Consider the following 7,136-nt stretch of genomic DNA (forward strand, 5'->3'; position numbering starts at 1 on the left):
GGCCAGTTTAGCAAACTAAACTCTAGCGGCTTTGAGAGAGAAATTAGGCTCCCCGGCTAGTGACCGCACACTTGTGTCGAAAAAAGGAGTGATAAATAATAATAAAACTTTGCAACGACTAAGAAGAAAAACACTTATCATAAAACGGCTCATATAAATTTAAGAGCCCCCAAGTGACTTGGGTAAAAGAATGATTGCATGTACCGAAGTACTTATATCATATCTATGTTCAACCGAACTTTAAACGCGTCTTAACCGACCGTCGGCTTCTCCCTCTTCGGTCAAGGACCGAAAAGTGTTATGTACTCCATCTGTCGAGAATATCGACGGTGTTTCCAATAACCAGGCAATCAGGCCATAAGGCTGTAACAGACAAAGCGCGCTCAGGGAACTTATGCTATATTACTGCGAAGAGTAAGAAGCATCTTCGAAGAAAATAGTACCCCCACCGATACCTTTCTTCGGTGCTCATTGTTATTATGAGACTTGTGCAATAGATTTTTTGTACTCATGAGTTCCGTTGTGTGCCGACCATGATTGAAAACAATAAGAGCGCTAGCTTTCGGCTTCACCCAGTCTGAGGTCCGGCTCGGTGACCCGATCGTGACAATCGCAGAGGTGCTCCCTTTACTCCCTAGCCGAACAATCGGGAACGTAGGGGTAAGCACAGGAGCCAGGCAACCCAGCTTGCAAATCGCTTAAGTCAATATGGTGCATATTGTGGCGTAATACACGAACAAGGAACGAAGCCGTACAAGTATAACCATATGCAAGAGGAAAAAGCTTCATGAAGGAAGCCCCCAAGTAAACGGGGTATTTGAATTTGCGCGTCACAAACAAAGTTTGGACAAGGAAATTTTTACAAGCAACTTTTTTCCAAAAAAGTATAATGCTTGGTCAAGCCGAACACAAGTAAAGAATTTAAAAGTTTGAGCATGAAGGCAACTTATCTGGTTAATGTGTTCAGTATTGATGACGCGGTCCGAGCTTGATGCGGGACAAGGTTCCATCCCCAAGCCGGTACCGAGGTGGCGGAGCAAAGAGCTCGGCACTCCGAAGTGGTGACATAGCACGGTCAATGCAGGACGGCAGGGTGATGCCGAAGTCCCCGGCATGGGGTAATGAAGTGTTGACGAAGCCCCCCGTCCAGCCGAGGTGACGCCAAAGGATATAGTCCGGCTGGATCATTTTCCTGTGCACAAAAAATAGTGCAAAGCGGACATAATAGTAATAAAAAAAATTCGTTGCATAACAAATAATTTATGCAGAGTGAGTAATAAAAGAAATATGGCCTGACGCCGAAGTCAATGTCGATGCAGGGCGGCGGCGTAATGCGGTAAAGGCATGGCAAGGCCTGAATTCACAGGTCGGTTCGAGTTCCGGATACGGCGTTCGCCGGACTATGTACGGAAACTGACCGAACCACCATGCGACCGTCGTTAATGCGGACACCATTTGATAGACCTGCGTACATATGACGGACAAACCATAGTAATAATTCATTGGGAAAAATGAACCCTAACAAGCAAAAAAAAATACTAGGATTAATAGCACGTGACTTATTTGTTGTAGCAATCCGAAGAAAGGTGATTCCCAAAATTGGGACTCGATCCGCACACCTATCGCCTAATGGGCGATAAAGCAACGGCATGGCGATGCTGGCAAAGGTTGGCTCGCCGAGGCAAAGCCGTCGGTCCAGCTAACGTGACGGAGCTGGTCGGCAAGCGACGCCGAAGTCTCCTGAGTAGGTTGATGAAGAGATGATGAAGCCCCTGGTCCAGCTAACATGATGAAGCCTCGGTGTCAGCCGATGAGTCGAAGTAGGTCGGCGTGATGGACACCAACTTGAGAAAGCAACAGTGCGGCCCTGCCGATGCAGGTCGTGACGTGGTCGATGACGGCTTGATGAAGTGACCGTGTGCCCTCTCCGTGTAATCCATGGGGCGGCGATGTTGGTGATGATTTATCCTTCGCGATGCCGAACTATTGTTCGACTGGCTGAGATGATGATCCGAAGAAATTGAGCTCGGCTCAACAAAGCGACGACGTGTCTAACGCAGGTCGACCGCCGTGGAGTGATGTTGTCGGGTTGGTTTGACACCGGCGCGACGGTGAAGTTCGTATTGCAAGAATACTTTTAATATTACTGGGATGTGTTTGAGAATAAAACACAACAACCCATATGAAAACTTCCTTCAAAAAGGATTTCCGAGATCCCATTCATAAAGAAGATGAATTCGGGTCGGATTTGTTCTCGCGCAGAAAACAGATCCAAAAAGTGATGCACTAATCTGAAGTTTCCCGGAGTTTGGACGGTCGGATCGAGCTGAACTTTTGGCAGGTGGTAGATAAGGTAATTCCGCAGCAAATCAACGGTTGGATCCTCCAACGGACATCCGAGCTAGACGCTGGATACCACGCCCTAAACTCGTCCGGATTCTCGTCCAGATTCAACAGGGCTCCGGTATATCGGAGATTGCCGGAGATTCCTCCATCGGAACTCGACGAAATTTTTGCGGGGTTGTTGTAGACTTAATTCCGCATAATTCCACCGAAGTAATCATTTAAGTGACACTCGAGAAGGCGGTGGCGGCAGATACAAGTTCGCTGTCCAGAAAAACAGTACGGTCACCTGAGAGCAATGTTGATGTTGAGCCCCCGAGCTCCATGGATGACTCCTCCATGATCTTGATAGAGATCAGAGTTGGTGTTGATGAAGGCCTTCATCCGAACATGACGATCAGAGGTAGGGCGCAGTCCTCGGTCAAGCCAAGGTGACCAGTCGAGCTGGTGACGAAGAAGCCGACGTCGCAGTTGACCTGCAGTCGAGCCATTGATCCTTTCGCCGATTACACAATGAAACTCTCAATGAAAGCACCAATGTCGGTGCCAAAACCGGCCGATCTCGGGTAAGGGGTCTCAAGCAGTGCATCTTAGGATCAATGGTAACAGGAGGCAAGGGACACAATGTTTACCTAGGTTCGGGCCCTCTCGGTGGAGGTAAAACCCTACGTCCTGCTTGATTAATATTGATGGTGTGGGTATTACAAGAGTTGATCTACCATGAGATCAAAGAGGCTAAACCCTAGAAGCTAGCCTATGGTATGATTGTTGTTGTATATCTCTATCGACTAGCCTGGCCTCAGTTTATATAATGCACCAGAGGCCTAGGATAACAAGAGTCCTAGCCGAATACGCCGGTGGGGGAGGAGTCCTTGTCTTGATCACCAAGTCTTGTGGAATCTTCCTTGTATGCGGCAACTGTCCGGACTGGCCCATGAGTATACGACCATGGGGATCCTCAGCCCAATCCACCTAATCGGGAGATGACGTGGTGAGTACCCCCTAGTCCAGGACACCGTCAGGGGTGGTGTGGTTTAACTTCAGCAAGCCAGCTTTAACTTAGTGGCTATCCTGAACTACGACTGCAAGTAACTCTTTTGAGGTGGCGCACACGAGTCCACATATTCACCATATCAATACACCACTATGGATCCGATCCCGTCTTCCTACGAGAACGCCATCCATAGCACTCATGCTTATCTTGCGTATTTTAGAGTATCCACTTTCACTTGTCTATGAACTGTACAGGCAACCCGTAAGTCCTTTACCGCAGACATGGCTATTCGAATAGATAATGTTAACCCTACAGGGGTGTACTTCTTCACACACGCTCTCACCATGTATCGCCGTTTACACGCCATGTACTCAGCAACCTTCAAGCGGAAGCCAAGCGAGGGTGTCGGCCACGACCTGACTAACCACACAAGTCTCTCGTCTAGGTTTATCGCCTATTCGGGTTCCATCCGCAAGGAGATCCGGCCGGGGTGTCGCTCACGGCCCCAAATGATGTGTGCAGGGTTCCCAAGCCTACCTCGACGGGTGGATCTACGCTTGGTACACCGTGCCATGGTGCCTAGTCTGTCCCAAGCCCACCTGTATCGGGTGCCACTTGGTATACTACTAACACTACCTACAAACACCAGAAACTAGTTGCAAATCCTGGACAGAGATCATGTTGATTAATAAGTCGAGAGGGGTCGAGTTACCGGAACCCAATGTGTGGTAGTAACTGTTCATGGATCACAAACACAGAACTCAGTTCCTGAGGACGGTTTCAATTAGACAACCCACCATGTACTCCTACATGGCCTCTCATCGCTACCTTTACCAAATCGTGTTCACACACTTAGCTCTCAACAGTAGGACATGTTCACCACATTCCAATTCATCCCGATGAGTCAGACCTAACACAACTCTAAACAATAGCAGGCATGACAAACAAGCATGAATGAGTAGGCACATCCGGGCTCAAACAACTCCTACTCATGCTAGTGGGTTTCATCTATTTACTATGGCAATGACAGGTCATGCAGAGGAAAGGGGTTCAACTATCGCAGCATGTAACAGTTGAATCATTGTTGTACTAATGCAGTAAAAGAGAGCAGGAGCGAAAGAGTGGGATTGTATCAGAATGAACAAGGGGGTTTTGCTTGCCTGGCACTTCTAAAGATGGTATATCTCTTCATCGGTGTCATCGAACTCATCGTCAGAACATACGTCTACTGAGGGGGAACAACCACCAACAATAGAAAAAGAACACAATCAATGCAATGCAACAATATGATGCATGATCATGACATGGCAACATGCTGTGATTTGAGCTAATGCAAATAGCTGTGATTTAAATGAAGTTGATTTGAACCAAGGGTTCAAATTCAAACTCCATATGTTCATATTAGAATGACATTTAATTGATTTTACCTGATCAGCAAGCATAAGTTTCTCACACATGCATGAAAATGCCATAAACAGATTCTTTGGTTTTTTGATAATTTTTCATATATAATTTATTTCATTCTGAGCTATAGATTATTTTCTATGATTTTTAGAAGTTATAACCATTTACTGAAATTTCCTGGATTATTTTAAATCCAGAAAATCACTTACTGCATCAGCACTATGTCAGGGTGATGTCAGCGAGTCAACGGGTCAGCCCAGGTCAAACTGACCTGTCGGGCCCACCGGTCAGTGACAGAGGGGCTAATCCCGTGTTGACTCGTGCTTTGACTCGCTGCGGGGCCCACTGTCGGTGGTTGTGAGGTGGTTAGCTGGCACTGATTAGCACTAATCACGCGGCCACGCCGGCACACAGGAGTTTGGCCGGCGGCGACGTCAAGCCATGGTGGAAGCTCGCCGGAAAACCACTACGTGGCTCGGTTTTGCGCGTGGTTTGCGTTTACGGGTAGCTAAAGGTGCGCCGCATCCAACTAGGCGAGTGACAGCGGCTGGGGCGGCCGGAGTAGGCGGTGATGAGGAGCTAGGTGGCGGCCGGAGTTCGGTCTCGGTGGTTTAGTCGCTGTGGTGCACGGGAAAGCTTGCACAGGGGCTCTATGGACTCCTATTGAAGCAAGGAGGGCGATGATGCACGTGGAAGCCACTGCTTTGGGCTCTGGCCACGACAGCGCCATGGCCGGCGGCGGGGAGCTTTCGGGTGCAGCGGCTGCGCTAGCTAGGGGAAGCAATCCAACGCGGGGAGGGAGGAGGAAGGAGCAGGACCTCACTACGCGTCGTTTGGTGGCATCGAAGGGCTCGGGGAAGGCCGGACTGCGTCAGAATCACGGCGGCGATCCTCGGGACCCGAGGATGAAGACGACAGAGATGGCATGGCTTCAGGGCACTCGGCATCGCGTGCGTCGGAGTAGAGCTTCACGGATCCAGGGAGGAGCTTGTGTCCTAACTGTCTGGGCATGGGGACGCTGGTGGCCGCGGTGGTGCTCGTCGGCGGTCTCGGGCGCGTCCGGGGAGGAGCGTGGGAGAGAGACAGAGGAGGGAGAGGGGCACGGGGAGAGTGAGAGGGGATCGAGGGGGTCGCTTGTCGTTCGTAGCCATCTCCAGGCGGACAGCGGCAAGCAGGAGGTGGCGAGCTACGGCGCGCGCGGACACGCCTCTGCCAGTAGGCAGAGGTTGAAGATGGCTCTGCCCCTGGTGGGCTGGCCAGTGCAGCTGGGCCGACTACAGGTAAGGCCAGGTAGGTTTTCTCCTTCTCTGTTTTTTTTCATATTTTGGTTCTGTTTTCTATTTTTGCAATTTGTTTTTGATTTGGTAAAAACACCAAATCATTTCTATAAATCCTGAAGTTAATTATGGGCAATAACTGAATTATCTCATAGGCCCTTAGCTAATTCTAGAATTGTTGGAGCATTTAATAATATTTATAGCAATTAAATGCCCCAATTCAAATATTTTACGACTTAAATTTAGTGCCCAACTTGTTCCTTTAAAATGTTCATTATTTTTGGTATGGATCAAAACCATTGCCAAAAATAGCAATCATCAAAGAAGATTATTTTGGGCTCTTGAATGCAATTTATTTAAGCTGGACCTATCTGGATTTCAAAGTGCTAGGGTTTGATCATACCCCATTTCAAATTTTCCATGAAAGTTAAACATGATGCAAGCATTATGCAGCACCAGGTAGTACCAGAAGCTAGGGATGTGACACAAAATTTCTAGACAACCACCATGTTACTAGTAGTATTCTTCCAAGTAGTTAGCATCGATCGATTTGTAACCGTAGTTAGATTGTTTGAGTGAACCTTGTTTGATATTGAATGAAGTGAATTGATTGTATTTGCCTCATGTGCCTATGGGTAGTGAAATATCTCTTAGACCTTATTCTATTCTATTTTCTCACCCCCTCTAACCCATCAGATGCCTCCTAGACGTGACACCGGATTTGTGTTCCCACCTGAGCTCACCCAGTTGATCCAGCAGTAGAATGCCTTGATGCAGATGCTAGTGCACAATCAAAATCAGAACCAAGGCAACAACAACAATCCACCACCACCCCCTGTTGATAACCTAGCCCGTTTTCTGAGGTTGAATCTGCTGGTGTTCTCTAGCAGCACCGAGCCGATTGTTGCAGATGATTGGCTCCTCAAGATTGGAAGAGAGTTGACTACTGCAGGATGCATAGATGCGGAGAGAGTGCGCTTTGCTGCGCATCTGCTTGATGAACCCGCAACATCTTTGTGGGAGAACTTCACCACCACTTACCCCATTTATGCAGTTACATGGGATCAGTTTCAGCAGGCTTTCCGCACCACCCATGTTTCAGCTAGAGCTATGAGTAT

This window comes from Triticum aestivum, chromosome 6B (assembly GCF_018294505.1).
Source record: "Triticum aestivum cultivar Chinese Spring chromosome 6B, IWGSC CS RefSeq v2.1, whole genome shotgun sequence".
Lineage (NCBI taxonomy): Eukaryota > Viridiplantae > Streptophyta > Magnoliopsida > Poales > Poaceae > Triticum > Triticum aestivum.